Genomic DNA, 25,381 nt, shown 5'->3' on the forward strand with positions numbered 1-25,381 from the left:
GCACATTATGCACATTTAAAAATAAGGTTACAGATTCATGTACAATGGACATGCATGGTGTTCAGGACAAGCAAATATTATGCACTAGTCAAATCATTCAGCTAGATTCTGCTTCAAAACATTTCTAATATTCTTCATTCTGGCCAAGGAGAAAATCAAGTAGTCTTTTTCATGCTTCAGAAGTCTAAAAGGTGGCTCATGAACATATCCTAAATCTGCTGGATTCTCTCTTGCTTGTCCTTCAAGGTTGAAAAATGCTAGACATTGACTATGGTAGTTCACAGTAAACTCTTAGACCACTTTAAAGGAGAAAAAAATAGGTGCATTTTGACAGGAAGTTTATATCTGTAGAAAAGGACAATCTACCAATCAGTCTGGGGATCTGGTATCCTGTTGGACAACAAAACGATCAACAGAAATAGTGTCTTCCAATACACAGGTCTGAATGGAGAGACAATTTCACATCACAGGTCCTTTAATGGGGAAGAGGAGTGAGATACAATGCCTCATGTGCAAAGGAATGTCTTAAACAGAGCTCCCAATTGAAATGTTAACACTTGAAATGCTGAAAAAAAAGACCAAAATAAAGGAGAACTGCAAATCTCGAGAATCGCTCTTCTTCTTTAAATTTCTCTTTTGGAGGGAGGCAAATCCTGCTGCACCCCCTCACACCCCCAAACTTGTACATACCAATTCCGAGATCAACATACCTAGGAGAAAAAGGAATATTCTGAGAAATGGTAGATGTAAGTCTTTCATTTCAGCTATTCAGTCTCCATATTTGGGAACTCACTCTAGAGGGTCCTGACATTTCAAATGGTTACCCTTAGACAGTCTATGTTGAGCAAAAGGACCTTTTTCCTAGGAGGTAAGGAATGCTGAGGCCACAAAGAGGTGCATTTTTACTAAAGAGTATCTTTGCCAAGTATCAAGCAATGACTTAAGGTACTCAGACATGTAAAGAAATGTGTATTCCTTTAGGGAAGGTCTCTTGCCTCTCTTCAACATGAAAGTATGTTAATTGCCTTGCTGACAGCTTTCTGTAAGATGGCATTTATACAGTTGACATCTTAAGAAATACAAATACTGGCTCAGTTCAGAGACTTGGAAACGAGCCAAAGATGTGCAAGGATGCTAATCCCTAATACTGGGCAAAAATCCCTAGAAATGCAGATCTGAAAATAGAACCAAGGCTAGTGAGGTAATGAGTATCACATAGGGAGACTCCATGCAGCTCTTCAGAAAGCTATTGTGAAATTAGGAAGAGTGGAGAGATGGATTTACTTAATCTTTCTGATCAGTGAAAAGACAAGGCATGTAAACCCTGCACTTGCTTCCCAGTCGCGGTGAGCAGACTACGAATAAGTAGCTGTTTTCTGTCAAAGCAAGAGATCTAGATGAGGTGTACATACATTCAGAATATCTCTGTGATGAAGGAGTTCACATTTTGCTCACAAAAGGATATGCTTATCCTAATTAGGCAACCTGCCAAATCACTGGCTGTTACAGGCATGTAAACTACCTTCAGTCATTTATAGTTTAGCAGTAGAAAGCCTTAAGCTCCAGTGTTAAACACTTGCTGATAACAGCATATTTGACAGTTGTTTTCTGTGTTGATTAAGGCCTCCAGACCTTCAATGTGGAGGCACTGCCTCCCCCAATATACTCTCAGAATATATCATTCATTTCATGTTATCAACCCTTCACACAGATTGGACAGTGTAGTTCACAAAGCCTGTCTTTGCATTGGCAGGATTCCCACAGCTATATAGTTCCCTCTTCAAAGAGAATCTCCTATCCAGTGTCTAGAACCACGTCCCCACTGTGTCTCTATAAAACAAAACCCAATATTACGCTATCCCAGGTTGGAAACCAGATAAATACTTCAGTGTGGTAAAATGGATTCTTCTGAAATTCTGAAACTTGAAAAGGACTCAACATTTACAGCACAAGGCACACTAATCCTTTAAACAAGGAATACAAAATAACAGTTACGGATCATAGTAACCATTTACCATAACATCTTCTTCGGGTATCTGAATATTAATCCTGTTGCATCCCAAAAAAGGTATGCATACTACAAACCACCTTTTACAAGCTGTAATCTGCTGTATACTAGTTCACCACTATTCATTTTCTTCAGATGTGGTCATTACTACCAAAGACTCCTGCAAAGTGTTTTTAATAAGAGTCTTTATTTTTATCCTTCTATGTGGAACCACTCTACCTGAAGCAGTTCTAAATTTTATCAGTGATAGTTTTACCACACTTTCCTCTATGTTAACACTAATGGGAGACAAACAACTGCTTGCAAACAGTAGGTGTCACATACGGGTTTCCTGCTTGCCCATATCCTAGCTTTACACCACAATCTTTAAATCTATTCATTACAGAACTCATCCACACTACAGACACTCCTATAAAATACGTGACTTATGCAAACAACTTAACAGCTTTAAGTAATGGTAAAAATTCAATTAGGAACCTCAAGTTAGCCAGAGAAGCCAATAAAACCAAAAGCTGTATAATTGGCTTTCAGAAAACCAAAACAGTAATACTAGGACTTCTTGAACATTAGTTAGTACTGTATCATCCTCAAAATTCCACATATAGACCCACAACAATATACCATGACATGGGAAAATCAGGCCTAATCCACTTCTGTTCAGAAATGTCCTGTGTTAAAAATCCCACTGTTGTCACATAAATGTTTTTAAAAATGAAAATGTTGTCAATGTGGAGTATCTTTACTGGAAACACACTGAATTTCCATAGTTCACAGGTATGTACTAGACTAATGCCTAGGCATGAATCTCAAATCTTTGACAAGTTCTGGTACCTTTGATAAGTGTAAGCAGAGGCTTGGTATATGACCCATTTACAAGTACAGGTCTGAGAAATGAACCATTCACAGGCTGCCTGTGTCCATTAGACATACAGGTGCCAAACTACTAGTACAACAGATTCATAGTTATATGGAGGAAAATTCTGTGCCACAGAGGTTTCTCTAGAATCCCATGGGAATGACTGATTTTGAAGCAGTGGCAAGCAGACAAAGCACCAGACTCTGACTATGCTCAGCTAATATATAAGCAATCTAATTCACTGGTACTCACTACACACACACACACACACACACACACACACACACACACACACATATATAAGATTCACCAAAATTTTAAATACTGTATGGTGCACTAAAATATCCACCTTCTGACATACTGTAACCTCTTCCCGTGCAAATATTACAGGAATATATCCGCTTTTGATCTACATTTATCTCCCCTTGGTTTAATTCACTGCTTTCCATACTAGAACAGCCACAGGCCTTTACATAAACAGTGTCATAAAACTTTCATTCTAATTGGCTATAAACTTCACCACTGACGAGAGTCTGGGACACTTGCTATCAATGTACTCAAGCTACTGGACCTGGAGCAAAAGCATTAACCAGTTTTTACTCCAGATGTGGAATAAGGAAGCACAAACTCCTCTTAGTTGGGGGCCATCAACCTTTGGAACTCATAGAGATGCTTTATCAAATTACCAATGAACCTTATTATTCAACAAAAGATATCCAATGGAGCTTACATGAGCTCTTAGCCAGTACTTGTTATGGTAACATAAATGTGGGAACACAGATATGTGATTTCCACAAGTTTCCACAAGCAGCGGAAAAAGAAGTTGTCTTACCATAATGTTCCATCTGTATTGTTGATCCTCGTTCAGTCATTACGCATGGGTATTGGTTCCGACCTTGGAACCGAGCCGGCCATTTTCCAAGCTCACGTCAGCTTCAAACTATCGAGCTAAACTCTTATCCACAACCCCCCTATCCCTGTTACCTCAGATTTCATTTGCCGCGTTGCCATTCGTTCGTGTCAAGCTGCTTCTCTTGAGCCAAGTACAGTTATTTGTTGTATAATAGTCACTTATATTATTTTTCTGTCAGCCCCGCGGTAGTGGTGCTGCAGTAGCGTTGTCACCTCACAGTAAGATGTTGTCCCATTCGATTCTCAGCTAGAGCGTCTTCTGTGTGGAGGCAAGCGTGAATGGGCGTGCCTTTGTTGAAGGTTGTGCGTCAGGGCTGGTAACTCGACAAGTAAAAATCCACTACCACACATTAGCGGACCGGAGTTCTGCTGTGGCGACCCCTAACTGGGATAAGCCGAAAGACACAACAACAACAACATTACTTTTCTGTCAGAAAAGTTTCTTTTTCATTGCCTCTTACCCTATCGCATCTAGCGACCATATTTTCTTGAGGTTTTTCTTCTCTTTTCCCTACCTTTTTACCGTGAGGTGTTCTCCCCTTACCATCGTTGGTAATCTTACCCTTTTTTTTTCATACCTTCGGCTATTCTTTTCTACCATTGCTGGTACCCTTTTCTTCTATTTTTGCTATCATGGCAGATAAGAAAGGTAGTCCGGGGTTTAAACAGTGTTCTGATTGTGGACACAAACTACCTACTTCTGATGCACACTCTTTGTGCATTTATAGTTTAGGAACGTCCCACTTATCTGTTGACCCACCCTGTACTATCTGTGAAAACTTTTCAAATAGAACTTTGTTGGAAAGGAAAAGCAAGTTGTTGAGAAGGGACTTCTTAAATCTCCCTTTTCAGAGGCTATTTCTGGGTTGGAGGCCTCAACCCCTCCAAGAGCCCATAAGAAAATCTTGGATGTTCCTACCAAGGCTAAATCTTTGCCTTCATCACCAGCTGGGGACTCCTACCAACCAAAACCTAAAAAGGCTAAAGTTTCGGCTCCAGAGCTCACTCAGTCAGCCCCAGTGCTTTCGGTACCAACGCCTTCAACTCCATTAGTGATCTCGGCTCCGTCTTCTCCTGCAGCCTTCACTGTATCGGCACCGAGGGGCTCCACGGTTCATACTATTACCACTGTATTGGCACCGACTGTTCAGTCGGCGCAAACCTTAACCACGTCGGCTCTGACATCTTACTCGGAACTGACGCCCTTATCGTTGACTCAAGTTTTGTCGTTTCCAGCTTCGGCACCAACAACCACTTCGGCACCGATCCGTGTCAGTGCAGACCATGACCTCGGCACCGATGACTTCTTCTGTGCAGACACCCATAGTCCAGTCTTTCTCGGCACCGTTGTTCTCGGTGTGGACCGAGTTTGCCTCTTCTATGGACAGGCCTGTTTCTCCTTCAGTCTCCGTGAGGTCTACTAGACGCCTTTCCGAACACGATGTGTTGCGTCTTGTGGATTAGGTGCTCTTGGCCAGAAGTATCCCACCCCCCAGGAACTATCCTTCCTTGGGAGGTGATCACCCATCTCCAAAGACCCCTTCTTATTCTCCTCCTTTACTGCCTTTGAAGCCCATGGATATAGCACAGTCTTCCCCTTCTGCAGTTCCCTTTATGGATCTCACTAAGGAACCGCAGTTACCTTCATGGCAGGAAAGTTTGGCTACGACCCAGGATGTCAGCTGTGACACTCATAGTTTGCTGCTCCGCAGCCATCCAGGGACTCCGGGTCGGTAGGCTGAGTCACTGAGGGGAGGGGTGACTCCTGTCCTAGACAGTCACTCCTCTTCAAGGACTGTCTATCCCTCCGTCCTCCTTTGGTACAATGGTTTCACAAATCGCACCAAGCGGTCACCAGGTGCAAGGTTCTCAGCACATATTCCCACAGGAAACCCCTTTCCCACTGTCTTCCCCAGCTTCTCCCACTGAGGAAGTCCACTGGAAAAGTTTGTATAAGAGGAAGCACATGGACTCCACAGAGGAGTCCATCACTGAAGACACAGATTTTGATGAGGGGGAAGGATCCCCTCGGTCACCGTCTGAGGTATCCTTTGGTGACATCCTCGAAATCCTGAAACAGAGAGGTGACTGGCAGTCCTCTAATCCAACCGCTGAGGAATCTGTGTTCCTGCAGGTCTTTCGCGCCCAGCCCCCTACCTCCTGGGTTACTCCACCTGCCAATGAACTTGTCCAGCTTATCATGCAGCATGCTTGGAAGGCTCCTGACACCATCAAAGCTATTCCCCGGAGGCCAGATAAGATTTTGTCCCCTCCTGCTACGGATCCCCACTGGTCAAAAGGTCTTCCTGTGGATGCTTTGGTTGTGGCAACTGTAACAAAAAAGGATCTGGCAGAAGAAGAAAGCCAGGCTGTCCATCCACCTAACAGAGAGTCCCAGGCCCTAGACAGGATAGGGAAGCGCACCTTTGCATCAGCGACCTTTACTATCAGGTCCCTGAATTATATGGCACACTTTACCAGGCTTCAAAGGAATCTGATTTCTAAGCTCTCTGAAACCTTGGCTGGTGCTGTGTCTGATGAGGTCTGTGACAAAGTGGCCTCTCAGCTGGCTACCACTGAGTGAATATCTAACTTCTCTATGTGACTGATATCTCACGCATCAGAAGGAGCAGCTAGAGCAGCGGGTTCAGCTGCGGTCTTGAGATGACATGCTTGGATGGGCTTGTGCAATTTCTTGGAACCCTTTAAGGCTTCCTTTCTTTAATGTTCCCATTGAGGCGTCCTCGTTGTTGGGACCCAAAGTTAAAAGCACACTGGCCAGATGTGAACAGGACGGTAAGACCCTTTCTGCCATAGGTGTCCATTATTCTTCCCCTCAACGTGTTTTCTCCCGAAACCAAAAGAGTGGGAAGATATGGTTCAAGAAATCTCAGGGTCCTTTCCGTGACACACAGGCCGTGTTGTCCCCTAGAGGCAGAGGGGGAAACTCACAGGGAAGACTCTCCTTTTGGGGCAGAGGGGGTCCACAAAACCAGGGTTCCAGGGATTCTTTCCCTGTCCAATTCTACCAGCGCTCCTGAAGAGCGGCCCAACTCCTTTCCTCTGGAGGTGGTTGGGGGATGTTTCTCCTTGTACCCTTCTGCCTGGCTAAACATCACCACCGATTCTTGGGTACAAATGATTATAACCAGATGTTATCATATCCCCTTCGATCTTTGTCCCGTCCCTTCAAAAAACCTTCCTGATGTTCCACCCAGCCAAAGGGAAGAAGCAGCATTAGAGACAGAAAAGCTGCTAAGAAAGAGAGTCATGCAAATTAGTCCCTCCAGACCAGATAGGATCCGGATTCTACTCAAGACTATTTTTGGTGCCAAAGAAAACCGGGGACTGGAGACCAATTTTGGATCTCAGTGTATTGAACATGTTTGTGAGAGTACAAAAATTCCAGATGGTCACAATACAGTCTATCCTCCCGCTTTTGGAAAAAGACGATTGGATGTGCTCGATAGATCTTCAATATGGGTACTACCACATAAAAGTGGACAGGCCATCAAGAAGAGTTCTGCACTTCCATGCAGGAGCCAGTCACTACCAGTTCAGAGTACTGCCCTTTGGACTCTCTACAGCCCCCAGAGTGTTCACAAAGTGCATGGCAGTTGTCACAGCTCACTTGCAACTTTAAGGATTCCAGGTGTTTCCATACCTAGACGACTGGCTCATCTCCGCCCCCACCAGATATCTACTGGAAGAAGCCTTGGCATACTCTCTCCTCGCTGCACAAAGGCTAGGCATAACCATAAACTGGAAAAAATCCAATCTCATCCCATCTCAGTTGACAGAATTCATAGGTGTTATCTTGGACACAAAGAACTGCAGAGCTGCCATTCCAGAGCACAGAATTTTAAGGATAAAGCAACAACTGATTCCAGTCCTTTCAAGGGAGAAATCCACGGTTCATTCGGTTCTACAGCTGTTGGGTTCCATGGTAGCTTCCATCACCATTGTCCCCCTGGCCAGGTTTCACATGAGGCTTCTACAATGGCTTCTGTTCACCCAATGGTATCCCGTTCAGCATCCTCTTTCAGCCATGATTCGAGTAACCCACAGGTGCAAACAGGATTTAAATTGGTGGATGACACACAACCTGTCACAATGGTCTTGCCCTCCCCCCCCAGCAACCCAAGGCCACAGTGACCACGGACGCCTCCCTGATGGGGTGGGGGGGCTATATCAGGGACAGACAGTCCAAGTCACTTGGTCCGAACTGGAGTCCCATCTGCATATAAATGTTCTAGAGCTGAGGGCGGTGCTTCTGGCATTGCAAGAATTCCATCCCCTGCTGCCGTCTGGGACAATTGCAATTCAGTCAGACAACATGGCGGTGGTCTGGTACATCAACAAGCAAGGTGGAACCAAATCTTAACCCCTTTGTTGAGAGGCCATGAGGATATGGCAATGGGCGATGGCTACCAACCATTTTCTTCTAGCAATGCACATTCCCAGGAGTTCCAATGTGATAGCAGACAGACTCAGCAGGTGCATTCTTCAACCTCACGAGTGGTCCCTGAATTCCTTGATAGCAGCGGAGATCTTCCGCTGGGGCCGTCCTTGCTGCGACCTCTTTGCATCTCTGACCCACTACAAATGCAGCAACTACTTCACCCTGATTCCCCCTCTGGGACAGTCACCCAGGGACGCTCTAGTCCACAACTGGCCCTTGGGTCTTCTTTACGCATTCCCACCCTTTCCTCTCATTCCTCAGTTTCTTAAGAAAGCCCGTCGGTTGAAGAGCAAGGTGATCCTCATAGCACCATATTGGCCTCGACAGATTTGGTTCCCCTTCCTTTGGCCTCACCTACTTGATCGACCATGGATTCTCCATCCAACCCCGGAGTTGATCTCACATCCACAGAACCCGATTCATCCGAGCTTGAACAGCCTGAAGCTCACAGCTTGGCTACTCCAATTCCCTTGATTGCCAGGCAGAATGATCTTTCTTTACCAGTGCGTGACATTCTCATTGCATCTCATAAGTCTTCCACTAGAATTACTTATCTGAGCAAGTGGAAAAGATTTACCTGTTGGCTGAAAGATAAACAAGTAGATCCCTTCTCAGCACCAGTTTCGATAATACTAGACTATCTGGCCGACCTTTTCCAGTCGGGTCTATCGGCCTCTACCATTAGAGTTCATTTGGCTGCAATTTCTAATTTTCATGAGGGTGTCTAAGATTCCTCTCTTGTGTCCCACAAATTGTGCAAGACCTTCATGAAAGGTGTGAATCATCTGAAGCCACCTTTTAGAGAACCTATTCAACCATGAGATTTATCATTAGTTCTACAAGCTCTGACAATGCCACCTTTTGAACCAGCCTCTTCTTGCAACCTCAAGCATTTGTCATGGAAAACCTTGTTTTTGGTCGCCATTACTTCTGCCAGACGTATTTCTGAGCTTCAAGCTTTATGTATCAAGAGTCCATACTTGATTTTTCATAGAGATAGAGTGTCTCTGAGAACTAATCTATCATTTCTGCCAAAAGTGATCTCCGAAATGTCCATTAATCAAACCTCTTGAATTGCCAGTTTTCTTTCCCAATCATTCAAACAGAAGAAAGTATTGCCTACATACCCTAGATATCCACAGGCAAATCCGTTTTTACTTAAACAGGACTAGGTCCTTTCGTAAATTTTACCAGTTATTTTTGGCCTTTTCTGGACCTAGATTAGGATCTGCTGTTGCTAAGGTCACATTAGCTAGATGGTTGAAGGACTGTGTGATCTTCATTTATACACAACGTAATATCTCGTTGCCTACTACCATGAAAGCTCATTCAAAAAGGTCGGTGGCAACTTCTGCTGCCTTCCATGCCAGAGCTTCTTTACATGACATCTGTGCAGCTGCAACTTGGGCTACGCCTCATACCTTCATCAACCATTACAAATTGGATTTGGCCTCCAGGAGAAGGGCATCTTTCGGTTCTATGGTGCTCAGGAATGTCCTTCCATGAGAGCCTCCCAGGTATAGAGGTAGCTGGGGACTCTGTCCCATGCGTAAGGAATGAATGAGGATTAACAATATCAGATAAAGAAGTTATGTCTTACCATAACATTCCATCTGTATTGTTGATCCTCGTTCAAGTCATTATGACCCTCCCTCCTTCCCCCTCCTGTGGTTTCTAGTGGATCTCACCATCCGGTTCTCTTAGGTTATTTGACCAGAGGTAGCCTCTACCTTCTTTGACTAACAATATCAGATCTACCCTTACCCCTCAAACAATGAACTGTAACAAACAATATCAGGCTTCTTTTCATTACAAACTATGACCTATGGATCTCAGATAGGAATGGAGATCTTGGGAAAGACTGTTTAAACCTGTGATTCTTACATTATTAGCAACAAACATAATTATTAACTTCCACTATGAGAAACTGATCCCCAGCTGTGTGAAGAAACACTGCCAGATCACAGCTGATTATTTATTTTATTTTACATTTGTTTACCGGGAAAGTCCAACTGGACACAGATCCTTTTTCAGTGGAGGCCTGGGGAGAAAAGCTCCAATTATAGGTATATTGTTACAATATAAAAGTATACAGAGAGCACTAGTTAAAGACATCGCAGCAGCTTACAAACATTACCAAATACCACACTGATGGCAATTAACAGTTACATAATGCTGAAGAAAACACTTCTTTTTTTTAAATATGGAGGAAGTCCCATTGTACATCACTGTGCTTCAAATACAACTTCAAATACAACTGTAAAGAGGATTATTTACCTACAGATGTAGTTACTAATTGCTGTTAGATTAAACTACCTTAATCAGCGGTAGTAAATCTAGGAACTAGGAAGACCTATCCAGGGGAGTGACAAGTGCATAGCCAGGTGTCCACAAGGTGTGACTTAAGGAGCTTTTTAAATTGTGAGATAGAGCTGTTGGAAGTTATTGGATTAAGTCAGTTTTCTGAAGGTTGGTGAATACTGGGGAGACATAGAGGTGGGTAGACAGGAGGTGTGTGCGAGCTATGGTAGCTTTTGTGTTGCTTGTAAGAAACTGCTTACTTCTGTTCAGGAGTCCTATTTTCTTGTGCACCTTTTTGATGGCCTGGGCTACGTGAATGCCAAATGTCATGTTATTGTCAATTTCGACCCCAAGCAGTTTAGTGTGAGTAATTGGGGTAATTATAGTTTTGTTTCTGGACAAGATATTAAAGGATTGGGAAGATGAAAGGGATTTAGTTGGGCTAAAAAGGAGGAGCTTGGTTTTGTTGTGATTTAGAATGAGCTGGGAGTAAGTGAGCCATGTTTCTATAGTCAGAAATGAATCTTAGGTTATGGTGTGGAGGTCTTGCAGTGTGGAGCTGCACATATTAGTGTACAGTCATCAGCGTATTGTACTACAGAGGCGTATGGTGCAGAAGTGCTCAACTGGTTAGTGAATAGAGAGAATAGTAGAGGTCCAAGGATCGAGCCGTGTGGAACCCCTAAGATGACTGGAAGAAGAGGGGAAAGTTAAAGTTGCCATCTGACAGCTTGCAGTCATCCTGTTGAATAGTTTTGGAACCATGTGATAGTTTTGGAACCATGTGATAGTGGAACTACTAAGGTTTAGGGTGGAGAGAATATTGATGATGGTGTATTGTGATTTACCATGTCAAAGGCTTTGGATAAGTCTAAAAATATGGCAGATACAAATTGTCCATTATTTATATGGTGGTTCACTGTGTTAGTAAAGGACAGTAGTGTTGCGGTGGTGCTGTGAAAGGGACGGAAACCATGTTGGGTGTTTGACAGCAGTTTTGTGTGTGAGAAGGTAATCCATTAGTTGAGTGCGCATGACTCTTTCTAGTATTTTGGATAAGGGAGATAGGATGGTAATTGGGTGATAATTGGTGAGTTCAGTGGAACTGCCATCCTTGTGTAGTGGTAGAATGTGGGAGATTTTCCATATTACAGGTACCCGTCTTTCAGATATTGATCAGTTTATAAGTACGGCTACTGGGTAAGCTACTGCTTCAGCTCCAATTTGTAGAAATTCTCCTAGACGGTCATCAGTGGCTAGGGTTGTTGCTTTCAGTTTTTAAAGTAGTTTTTTTCTAGATTTAATAGATATTGGCTGTAAGTTAAAGTAGGAGGTGGATTCTAAGGAGTTGGTGTTATTCTGGGGGAGTAAAAGGGGTTGGGGTGCCTAAAATACCTAGAGAGCTAGCTAGGGTTTGGACAGTTTCTGTGAAGAATTTATTGAATTGGCTTGCTATATTGTCAGAATTATTAGTTGCTGTTGGGGTGGGGGTAGAGGATTTACCTATATGAAGTATGCTACTGACTGCTTCCCAGAATTTATGACGTTTTTTTTTTTTGCATGTTTATTTTGGATGTTTTGGTAGTAATTGATTTTGTCTAATTTTACTAGTTTTTTTAAGCTTTATTCTGAAGTTCTATGTATGTTTGCTTAGTTATTTGGGTTTTGTTTTTATGAAATTGCTGCCAGGATTTGTCTCTAGCTTTAAGTAAGGATCTGAATTCATTAGTTAGCCAGGGTGCATAATTAGATTTAACTCTGATAGTTCTAGGGGATGCATGGCAGTTCAGAATGCCTACGAATGTGTTGTTGAATGAGTTTACTGCATCTTCTAGAGGTAACTGTTTGAGGGGTTCCCAGTTACAACAATTTAGGGCAGTGATGGAACTATTTAGGTTGAATTTTTTTTGTTACTGATTAGGCAGAAGGTGGCTTGGATAACTTGGTGAGTCTGGGTCCTAAGAAGAAAGGTTGGCTGATGGTCACTTAGACTGTATGGTAGACAGCCTGATTGAGATGCTAGAGAATGGTTGCTTATCAAAATCCAGTCCAGGATTGACTGTTATTTGGATGATTTATCAGTCCTTGTAGGGGAGGTGATGAGCTGGGTGAACCCATGGAGGTTTATATCGGATAATGGATTTTCTGAGGAGCAGTTAAGCCAATCAATATTGAAGTCACCCAACAGGATTGTTTCTTGTGGGAGAGAATTGGAAATCTAAAGTAGTATATTTTCCAGAGTGCGGATATTGTTTCCTGGTGGGATATAACCACCTATGATGTTAAAGTGTTTTTTTGTGGTTAATTTTTCTTCTTTTTCTTCTTTAGGCTTTTCCCGGTTAGGGGTCGCCACAGCGGATCACCTGTCCACTCATGATTGACAGTGGAGTTTTACAGTGTCGAGTTGCCAGCCTGGCGCCCAACCTTCCACAGAAGGCACACACACGCACTCACACCTAGGGCCAATTTAGAGTCTCCAATCCACCTGCAGCATGTCTTTGGGATGTGGGAGGAAACCGGAGCACCCGGAGGAAACCCACGCGACCACAGGAAGGACATGCAGACTCCGCACAGAAGGCACCCCAGCCGAGGATCAAACCGGAGAATCTCTTGCTGTGAGGCGACAATGCTAACCACTGCACCACCGTGGCTGCCCACTTTTTGGGGTTAATTTTTAATTTGGCAAAAATGAGTTCAGCGTTGTGAAATTCAGGAATGTTTACATCTAAGTGGTCTTGAGTTAGGGGATTTTTAAATAAAATAAATACACCCCCACCCTTTCTTGTTTTCCTGTCTTTATGTAGACTATTGTATCCTGGAGCAACGATTTCACTGCTGTTAATGTTGGATTTTGGCCAAGTTGCAATTATTAATATATCTGGAGAATAAAAAAGAGAGAAGGGCATGTAGGTCATAAACTTTATTAGCAATACTTCTGTCATTCATGTTAAGGAGAAGTAAGGAAGATTTGTTTTTCTGTAAAGTTCCAAGGTTGATTGTGTTAGAGTAGTTTACTATGGTGGGTGTTGGAGTGAGACCAGGATTGGGGTGCATGTGTTTGGATTGGTTTAACTGATTAAGTATGTGTAAGTAGTGTTTGACAAGCTTGTCTAGTAGTTTTTCTATCTTTTGAGAGGTGTGGAAAATGTATCTTAGAGGATGGAATTTGAGTAGGTGGAGGTCTGAGTATGTGGTAGAGAAAAGGGATGGAGCTATAGTATAGTTGAATGGCTTGTTTGGTTGTGTAGGTGGTAAGGTCTGTGCTGTAGAAGAGTGTGGTATGAGGTGAAGAAGTATAAGAGCAGTAGCACCGAACTGCTGATAGTTTGGAGGAGTGTTATGTGTAAGCAAGTCTTTTTAAGGTGTAACACTTTAATCAGACTAATTTGAAATTATTGTGTGGAGAGTGATAGATATATTGGGTAGGTGGTAGCTAGAGTGTTTGTGGAGAGGTTTATGTGCATAAGGTGGTAGAAAGGATTTGTGGAGATTTGTCTGTAAGTAAGGAGATGTAGTTAACAGGAGGGTGTGGAGATTATCAGCTTTAGGTACTGCTGTTCTATAGTAGGGGAGTTTTTAGTGTGTTCAGCTGATAATGTTAACTAGAAGAGGTGTGGTTTGTGACTGGGTGCTTTGTGGGTGGGGTTAATAGATATAAATGTAACTGAAATGGGGTGGTGGGAATGGGGGTAGGGTAGGGAAGAGGAGTGACTAAAAACATTTCCCTCATAACCCACCCACTAAGACTGAAATAAGCATTTTTGAAGGGGAGAACCACTGCATATCCCCCATGTGGGAGTAAAACCCAAACACACTGCACCAATATAATAAATATATATCTGTATCTATCTAGATATACATATACCCATTATAGATATACCCATTAAACTCCACAGTCACACAATAGCGGGGAAAGGAAAAACTCTGCAAACTACACAGCGGTCTCATAAGTTCATAGGTGTTTACTCACCTAATGACCACAAGGGTCTTTTTAAGCTTAGTCGGTCTCATCTATACAACTCTACATGTTGATTTGCAATAAAAGACAATTTCAGTTTTCTTTAATGATTTAGAACCTAATCAATTGATCCTTGACCACCTGTATTAAAACCAAACAATTGTTAGTTGCTGCAATTAGTTAATACCTTCTCAACTCTACCAAGTCTTCTTATAGTGTTTGGTGGGAATTCTTTTTCGATTATATAAAATATGAACAATCTGAGCATCTGACAAGAGTAAATCAACTCAGCTGTATTCACTGATACGTGATCTAATGGAATGAGGTCAAGACAGCGAGGGAAAAAAAAAAAAGATCTTTCTTGTTTTTTTTCTCCACTATTTTGACCTTCAAATTTTCTTTCACCTTTTCTTGTCAGGCATTAATTCACATTAGAAAACATGATAAGATTTACAACATAATGTACAAAAATAAAAAAATAAATAAAAAGGATGTAAATATGACAGTCCTTTTCCAATGGAGACCATAACTGTTAGGCTGTATAAATGGAGGGAAAACATTAACCTGGATCACTAAAGAGCCCTCAGAGGAGTACCATATCAGGACTTTTATCATGGAAGTCATCTTAAGGAAGATGAAAACTCCACATGCCAAACAGTTATAATCTTTAGATTGACTACAGCATCCTTTTGTGGAATTCTGAACAAATAGCACCTTAAGCCTAAATACAACATGGATGATGGTGGCCTCAAAAAAGCTTGTCATTTACACTGTATATTCTCAGCCATTTAGCTCTCTTTCCTGAAGAAGAAAAGCTTTTCTCCCTGAGGAATCAGACAGGGTACCAACAAACTGGAGGGAATGGACGAGATGAGTTAATATATTTTTACTAATGTTGACTCTGGAAGCCTGTGATAGACAAGGCTAAGGTCAGGTTGTATTCATTCTCCTACTTGAAAAGGGATCCAAGGATCAAATCATCTAGACAGCAAAATATTAAAGTATTAGTCTAGATTTAATAAAAAGAAATATCCATTTTGTGATGCCATGATACAGTAGCTAAAAAAAGTCAAATGGAAGTACCCTTAATTGACAGCAGTCCTCCCTTACATGAAAAGCATAGCTGTGTGAGGTAATCACCACAGAACTATATCTATGAATCCATGTATGTTTCTTCTCTATATGAAGGCATTAGCCCCTTTAGTAGCACTCCGTAGCTCTACTGGACAGTGCAAATGTACAGAAGGGATTCTGAGAGAATATCTGCAATAACCATGCAACAAAAGAAAACAAGATGCAATAACAACAGGATAATGTTACAAACTTACAAATCACAAGCTAAAATAAGCACAATACAGAGGATTATGATTGGGTCACTGATCATAACTTGCTTATTATGAATTTGAGATATGGATGACAAGAAATTCACCTTGAAAACAAACCTTGAGACATGAATCTTGGCATCCATATCGAGAACATACAATTTTAAGTTTCAACCAGTGACCCAATCATAATTCTTTGCAGGGCATGGAGATTTGCCTGCTACATGTACGACTATCTACAAAAAAATTAAAAAAAAAAACAAAGTGTTGCAGCAGCTTTGAAAGCTTGTAAAGCAGTTAGGAACCGCTTTACATCTTTACATATTCCCTATGTAAGGGAAGCAGCTGACTCTCAAATATGTTTTAATGAGTGTAATGTAGGCAGCAGACACAAACAAAGTTGAAATTAAACTGTTTCATGTTCTGCTGATTCTATTTATGCTCAAATATCAGTTAAACAATACCCTGGTTCAGCATTACTATAGCTGCCGATGTGATCGTAACAGTGCAGGAGTGTGCTTAATAATTCTGAGGCACTCTCCTAGGCATTGTTAAGGTTGGGTTTCCTGCTACAGTAGCAATGCACCAGGATGTCATTTAACTAACTGATAGCTGGGCATAATAGTGGTACTCCATGCAATACATACCAAATAACGAACACAAATACTGCTAACATATAACAAGCCTAAAACTAACGAGAACTAATAAATCATTTTTCTGGCATTGGGAAATGCATAGAAATATACAGGATACAGAAGCTATATATAATACCAAATACGAAAGTCCAACTGCACATTGTAAAAACATTGAAAAATACTTAGATACTTTGAAACAATAAAGTGACGTAATAAGTAGTGGCTGGACAGTATTCAATGGGGTAGAAGCTATTATCTGCATAGACCCAAAGGGAGTATATAAGAACTGTTATGTTTAGGTCAACATTGATGTCAGACATTTGGAAACTAATCTCATGGCTGTTATCAGATCAGAGGTGAAGATTTCACACTGGAAGGACTGATAACACACTAGAAACCTGAAAAATCTTCTATAGTACACAAACACTGTAACAAACCTATCAGCATCCTTTTTAAGTTCAGTGCAACTACATAGGCCCTGTGTGGTAGAGGAAGCAAGATCTGAAAAATCATTATTCTGAAGTTTCCAACCTCAAAAATACTTAAAAGGCATGTGCAGATTTAATATTGGCCTCCACTGAGTCTCAGATTCCTCCAATGAAGAATCTGGAATAGCAGCTTCTCACTTTGCAGAGAACCCTATCACCTTCTTTTTCTTTAATATTTTTTTTAAGAAAAGCCCTGCAACTCAAAAGAGAGATATGTATATCTTCAGAATACACTTGCGTAAATGACTGAAACACTATCTTCTAGAATGTCACCAATAGCCTTCAGCCACAAATCTGTTGAAATGCTTTTCCAGCCTGCAAAGTAACTTGAAATGCCCTCTCACCAAATGAACCTTTGGGATGAGACAATACTTAAGGAAAATGGAAGGGATGGGAGGGTTCACTGGCCTCTGTGTATGAGAAGGCACAAGTAGTTACTCTGTAAAGTTATCTTTACCAGATTCAGATGCAGTTCATTAAAGAACCTCTGGTCTCTGTAATGACTCTATGTTTCCTAAACCAATTCATTTTTGAAGCACATTGCCATGTATAAGGTCAAAATATCTCACTCTGACTCGGACCAAAAAATGCCACAATCATTTTGTGAAAGAACAAGAATTTGCAACCACACAAAATAACAAAATAAATAGTCTTTAATTTTACCCTTATTTTCCAAATTATGAATCAAAGCATTTACTACAGAACTAAAGTAATAATACTCTCAGAAAAGATATGGCACTTGAGCCTTGTTTATCTCCTGATGACAATTTTATAAATAACGCACTACAAACAACTATACGGTGTTCACAGCTATACAAATGGGAGACAACTTAGAAGAGCGTTAAACTCATAAAAGTCTGTCTTCAGTAATATCAATAGATATGTCACCAGTCACGGCAATGCACAGTTGAAAATATTCTGAAATTAACAATGCACTTTAGAAGACTCAGGGCTCTCGATGTCACACAGCCAAAAAAAATATTTTATTTGCTGGCAAACCACATAACCTAGAATCTTTATAAGGTGGATTTACAACATCCAGAATCAATTTTTTACATCTTTTGTAGCACCTAAATATAACAGAGTAAATACTCACCATATTAGCTGATTCATTAAAGGCCTCTCTTCAGTTAGAAATTCCACATTTTATTGACTATATCTGCAATTTATGATTCCAAACTTAGGAAAGGAATATTTTCAGATTTATATTCAATGTTATTAAATTTCAAGACTGAAATAAATTCAAGATACTAGAATTTTATATTTCAGAGTAATAAAAATATTTTTCAGATTTTGACAAAAAGATGGTGTTATCAGTTGCCAAAACCACACATTTTCTCTTAGGGGGAATTTATTCTTGAAAAACCTTGCATAGAGCATTTTTTTACTTTGTTTACACTAGTAAAGATAAGAAAATTTAAAAATAATTCCTTCAGGAGGTTTAACAAATTGTAAAGCTTACCGGTCCCAAGTAATGTTTGACTGTTCTTCTTTACACGATTACTGATACATACAAATATTTGGACAAGCTGGTTTACTGTTGTATAATGTTCCTATTTCTCTGAGCACTGACAAAGCTCAATATTCTCTTTAATGGTGTTATCTAGCTGTTGCTTGGAATATATATCAAGAAGATGGTTACAACTGGCCACACCTACACTTTCAGGGCTTAAAATCTTATTGAAAGAAATCTGTGAGAAAAAATAAGTTTAATAAGATTTTACTCTAAGTCAATGACTATTAACCTCAGATTAACCATTAGCTGTACCTCATAACCCTTTATAAATAGGAAGTATGAATTAAAATAGAATAGTAATGAGACTTGTTAAGCACAAGTGTGTGTGTGTGTGTGTGTGTGTGTGTGTGTGTATACTTTTTATCTTTTATATTAATTTGCTAAATTAATTTTATGTCTGAATTTTAATGCTTATTTAAGTAATTTCATTCATTGTTTGTGTAACCATAAATAAAAATATTTAATAATGAATATTAGCTGGTTTCTGAGAAGCCCTTCTGTAGTTGGCAACTGCTTTTTCATATATTTTCTCCTCACTTCACAGATTTGTAAGACATCCGAGAAGCTTTTGTCTGCAAGCTGTACTGTTTTCCAGTGTATGCCTCAATCAAACTGGTGAGGGTGCAATTTGAAGGGTCAAGGGATTTGCCACCCATGTGCACAAGTGATGTTACCACATACAACTCTGCCTCTTATACAGATGGTCACCTCCATCTCAACTCCAATCTGCAATAGGGTTTATAAGCAGAGTAAATGTCATGGGACAACCCTATCCCCACCCCACCCCCACATATTCCATCAGCATAACCATGCTCAGCCTCATCATGTCTCTCCTGTCCTGTTTGGCTGCTCCAGTGCTTGGATTTTAAGCAAACCCGGGCCATGTTGTCCACTGTAAAGACTCCATTCCTCTATGCCTCAGAGCTGGTCTGCAGTGGATAACTGTTGATATTTCATCTTTTTGATATCTCCAGCATAATTCTGAAAATTCTCTAACATTTTCTTTGGCTGCATCTGCATGCTGCTAGAACACATCATGACATCATATGCCAGGATAGGACAACATGATCAGCTCATGTATCTTCCAGTTTGACTCCCAAGCATTAAACTAGCACAGTCTGAAAGATGCAAATAAGCAATTATATAACAATAATGTAACAGCATATACTTACATGACATAGAAAAATCCATCCACTGATATTGGACGGAGAGGACAGCATAACAGTAATAAGCAACTTCTACCAAGAGCCTTCTTACTGCTGAAATGGCACAGTGAGTACATATCTGTTACATTTGACTTTGAAGGCCCTGTGCAGCATTTAACTGTTGAGAGGAATATATACAGTGCACACCAAATATCTTGGAAGACTGAAGATAGAGAAAGGCCTAAAGATACGGGCTCAGAATGCATAACCCTGAAGCAGCAAGGTATCAAAGAGGACTGCAACTCCTGGAACCATAGCCCAATCAATACTACTTTGTAAAGGTGAAAAATGATAACCAAATGGACTTGATTCAAATGCCTATAACACACACATTCCTGTAACAGTCACTAGAAGCAATTATACACCCAGGTAGTTAGCATTTGAGTGCAACAATTTCCATTAAGTGGGTAGACATATCATGATGGCTGGCACACACACCACTACTGTGGAATAACTAATACTCAAATCTACCAAGTGCCTTACATAGTCAGAATGCCATGCAAGTTAAATACCCGATGTAGTATACTTTTCATCCAGGTGTTTTTGAAGCTGCAACTTCTGACACTTCCGGGAAGAGATGATCTAATGGAGCAGTCAAATCTTGAAGTGGAGATGGCTGCTGTCCTAACCAAAAAGGCTTCCTTGCCCCATAACAGGAGGCTCTTGTACTGTGAGGAACTTCGTAGCCAGAAACTATACCCTTTTCATTCACTATGAGAATGAAGATGAGCTTAGATATTCTTTCTCTGAATTTTGCAAAGGAAACAGAGTACAAAGGATTAGTCCAGACAAAATCACTTTAGCTTGCAAATGTCGGGAGACTCTTTCTGATAATCTCCCTGTGGGTGGAATAAAGAAACCTTGTTGAAGTTTCAAGTAGTTTATTCAGTTAAGTAGGTAGATGGACAGGTGTTCTTGTTCTAATACTTTCTATGCACAAGGAAAAAGCCAAGAGTGAAATAGTATGGAATGTTCAGCTGTGAAAAAGGGCAGGCAATCTCTACCACTCTGTAGCCCAGTAATGGAGTCTGACATCATTCTGAAAGAGGACTCTGTAGCCCCTAGCATCCTTTGTCCAGAGAAGTGCCCTCATCTACAGAATGCTGTGAAAATACTGATTGGCATAAGGCACAAAAGGTTCAGAAGTATGTTCCCAACTGCCTTTGCATCATCACCCAAGAAGCCAGTGGTATGGTGATCTGGGCTCTCTCTATGGAAGGAATGACTGAACACTGAAGAGTATCCAGCTTCACCCTAATAAATGAAATGCTCTGTGATGGGACATGAGACAGCTTCTCCCAGTTTATGGTGTCAATGATGACATCAATGGTCTACATCATGGAAAGAACAAGGCAAGTGTTCCTACCACGGTGCCCTTTAAAAATGACATAATAAGCTGGTCATCCATGTAACTCAATATAACAAGTTCCTTATAGGTTCATATGGAAGTACTAGGCTAGCTGCCTTTGCAGGCCATTTTAAGCCTAGCCAGTTTCCTTTTTTGGTGCTTGAATTAACCTATCCCATGTGGTCTTAGAATGACTTTACCCATCCCATGGCAGACAATTATATATTACCGCTGTAACTAGGATCACACTGTAGATAATTGGAGGGGACCCATGTGCAGGATAAAGCATTTAGGAGTTTCATCTGTCCATTAGTAGTACAGGGGGCAGTCCTGGGGTAAATGCTAAAATCCCCATCCATAAATCTAAGTTGCATTTAAATATAGACAGGGATGAGCTTTATTTTATGTGGATGTGGAGTCTGTTCCAAATGTATCCTTTGCGAGATATACCCATCTTTACAAATCATTCTGTTGATGTTGCAGAAGAGATTTAGAGCCCTAGATTGAATATTTCTAATGCAATTTCACTTGCTAATTTGCAGTAGGTCCATCAGTACTTTATCAGAGGATGTCTGTATACCAGACAAGTCACCTCTTAGCAGTATGTAGCATACCGATTATAGTGAGTCAGTCCATGTAGGACATACTGTTACCTTGCATATTTTCAGTAATGCATCTCTGTGGATGTTCCAGCTGAAAGGCATTATACTCAATGACTTGCCTAATGAGGGCTGAGTAAAGGGGAACAATGACATCTAGACATAATCCCTTCACTTATAAAATGTGCAATATAGAAGGAATTTCTTATGACAGAGGAAACATGCTAGTTAAAAGTTAGGTTTCTGTCTCCTGCAATAAGGCTTCAGACAAATTACCACTTTGGTAAGAACAGAGTACACAAGTGAGATCAAATATCAGCATGCTGTACTGAAAATTAAACCCATGTAGAGGAAAAACAAAGAATTTTCTGTACAAATCCCAGGCACTAATGTGATGAAAGACATTCATTATGTACAGTAACACCATTCAGGTGTGATAAGACATAAAAAGCAAGACCTCTTGAAGATTTACTATCCAGAATTCAATACATTGGATTGTGCTTATTGAATACGATGAGGTCCAAGATATGAAGGAAACCTCCGAAGCCTTTGGAACAAGGAAGAAACACGCCCAGCATAATCTGTCTCCTTAATAAAGAAAAAGGTTCTGAGGTCCCTTCGAGGAGTAGAATCTGTTCTTTTTTTCCCTAGAAGATCTGTTGGGACCATATGTTTCCTTTCTTTCTAGGAGGGGACCTAGAAGCTCTAGGGCTAGCTCTAGAAACAAACATTCCTAGTTACAGTTCCTCTAGGGAGCAAAAGCAGAGAACCTGTTTCCCAAAGGAAACCCTGCATAACAGCAAAGACAGCTGAGGTTATACCAGTGGAGTCTACTTCTCATGAGACTTCAATAGGAGAGCCACAGGAAGAAACTCACAGGACACCTGCTCACCTTCATTATCCAAGTAGGCTTCTTCATGGCCAACTTCACTGGCCAAGAGGAGAAGACAAAGTGGCATCAAAAAGACTTTACATAGTGGTCATCATCTGATTAAATTTTTGCAGGATTTCAACCAAGTACTGAGAAGCCTGCCCAAAGAAGACCTAATTACAGAAGTGAGCATCCAGAAAGATCTGCCTCAATGTGTGCTTAAAGGAAGACAGCAAGAGTTAGACCATCTTGCGCAAACACATTCCTGATGCTGCTGTCCTAGTCACAGCATCGGTACAGTTAAAATTACATGAAAGCCATTATAAGTATTCTTTTCAGAGTCTTCTCGACTCCAGAATCATGGCATAGTGGAAACTGTTCTAGATTCTGGTCTACAAGAGATGACTGGAACTGGAACAGCTGAGAAAGTTAAGATGCCTAAAATCAAAGTGGCAAAATAGAATACGATTTTGCTCCTTCTCTTCATAGATTTCATAGACTTCAACTTCTTATTTTGATAGCAAAATGCAGGAGTACTCAGATCTCCTGGGACCTATGCTAGTTCAAAGAGCTCAAATAAGAATCTGCACATGGATGGTCAGTCAATCTGTCATTTCACATCCCGGTGGGGGGGGGGGGTGCTGTAAATAGCACCAGCCTTCTCAGATATATACAGAGTTGAATCTGTATGCCTGTGAATGTATATAAATGACTTCCTACAAGAAAAGCTCTTTGGGAGCTACAGCCTCAGGTTCCACACTATTCTTCCCTAAATACCAGATTAGCTCCTTAGGGGGAAGACAAAGGAGCTGCAGATATGTCACCAAAGGACCTCATGAGCTTCACTATCTTTCTTTCTCTTAGGTGGAGTCAATGACGACATGTGGAAGGAATAGCCACTTTATCAATCATTGTCAATCGTAAAAAAAAGGAACCTATTATCAGAATCCTCCTCCTGGTGAAACTGATGGAGAAATACAAATTCCCCTGCCTCTTATCTCTAGATAGGCTGGTGGAGTCTGTGCTCACCTAAAACATGAAGTAATGACAGAATGGCAAGTAGATGTTCAATGTCAGGTGGCAGGATCCCAGTGACAATGTGGTGCTTGCGGGGTGTGGTGTTAAGTCATAAGAGGCCTACGCAGAGCCTTCTGTGAACATTAAACCATCCTCACTAATAATGCATTTTTGTGTGAAAAGATTCCACCATAAATCAAACAGCACATACAGCTCTAATGTCATAGGTGCATATCTGGGTCCATATGGCACACAAAAGACCAGTAGGCATCGTGACAGTGAGTCACTTTCAATTCTAGGAGAGGCAAGAGGAGTTTTACAATAAATTCAGTTAGTACAAGCTGGCTGGTCATGGTCTTCCGAACTGTCTGCTGTGCACATCTCCTACTCCTCGTAACATGAGTCAATGAAAGACATGAAGTGACAACATGTGAGGGGACAGACACCATCTCAAGAAAAGACTTCTGTTGTTTGGTCTCTGGATCTCTTTCCCATTTACCTTTTCTTATTGCAGAACTGGGCATCAAAATAGATCTGCCTCAACTCATGCTTAAAGGAGGAGATCAGAAGTTTGAATCTGTTGACTCACACAGCTGACCCTGGCATAGGATCACAAGACATATACCCTGTTTATGATTTCTGGCAAATCAGGTGATATTACAACTGAATTTACACAGTTTGTCAGAGTTTCTGGAGGTTTCTCCATTTGAAATTTTTGAATTCAGAATTAATGACTGCAGGGATTTTAAAGATGTTGAAACAAAAGGTTGCAAATTTAGTATCTGACTTAATCAGAGATGGATAAACTGCAGGGATGGTACACACAGTGGCTAAATTAGTTAGGATCAAGTAAAAAAAACATCCTGTAATTGGTTTGTTAACTATCTGTTCCAAGGAATTTTAATTAAGTCTAAGATTCTCTGGGCATATTTGACATTGGAGATACAGGTGCCCCAAATTATTAAGACGTAACTGAAATCTCCTATTATAAAGGTATTTTTAGTAACAAGTAGATTCTCAACTACATTGAGGAATCTTACGTGGTCGTTAGGTTACACAGAAGGTGTCCTGTAGCAGGCTATAAGGTGACAGTTTGTTTTGCTCAGGGTAAGTTGGAATTCACTGAGTTTAGTTTGTTTTGCTCAGGCTATAAGGTGACAGTTTGTTTTGCTCAGGGTAAGTTGGAGTTCACGGAGTTTAGTTTGTTGATCTCAGGGAATCAGTCTAAAGGTGAAGTTGTCCTTGACAGATATGGAAATGTCACTGTAGTTTCCATCAAGCTTGAACAGATGGTATAAACGAACCCCTGCTATGGAGGGAGTGCTGTTTAACACTGAAACAAATTCTCATTTATTACACACACATGTATGTATTCAACTTGCAGGACAGTCTCAGGATCAGGAAATTTGTGAAGACATTTGGTGCTGAGAACACCCACTATGGTCCCATTTAGTGCTTAAAATAGCCACATTAATATCTGACAAGTTGGGATGTCCATTAGATGGACACTGGCTAAAAACAGAACTACTGGGGCAACAAGGGCTTTAGCCAGTATTCAGAAGGCAAAAGGTGCAGGCCACCTTTGGCAAAGCAAGTTGGACTGTTGATTACCTAGTTTAATTCTGACAAATACTGTACCCTTCTAAGCAGATTATCTTTTCTTTGTAAGCTTCATTCTAGGCAAAGGAAGGATTCCACTTAGAAGCAGTGTCTTCACTGCACTGGGCACATACATGGCAAGATCCAACACATCTCTCTGCTTAACCTTCAGGGTTCGATGCTTCAAGTCATTCACACCCACAATGATTAAACACTAAGTTGTAATCACATTTGCTTGATTAGATGGACTTTAGAGCCTTTGTGACATTCTGGAACTTGGAACC

General features: G+C 40.9%; 1 protein-coding gene across 1 annotated transcript in view; it reads right to left on the reverse strand.

Moving 5' to 3' along the window:
- CEP76 (centrosomal protein 76) overlaps window positions 1-25,381 on the reverse strand; it is a 1,583,298-nt gene that overhangs the window by 298,938 nt on the left and 1,258,979 nt on the right. The window lies entirely within an intron of this gene.

This window comes from Protopterus annectens, chromosome 3.part1 (genome assembly GCF_019279795.1).
Source record: "Protopterus annectens isolate FY-2018-M chromosome 3.part1, PAN1.0, whole genome shotgun sequence".
In the NCBI taxonomy this organism is placed as follows: domain Eukaryota; kingdom Metazoa; phylum Chordata; order Ceratodontiformes; family Protopteridae; genus Protopterus; species Protopterus annectens.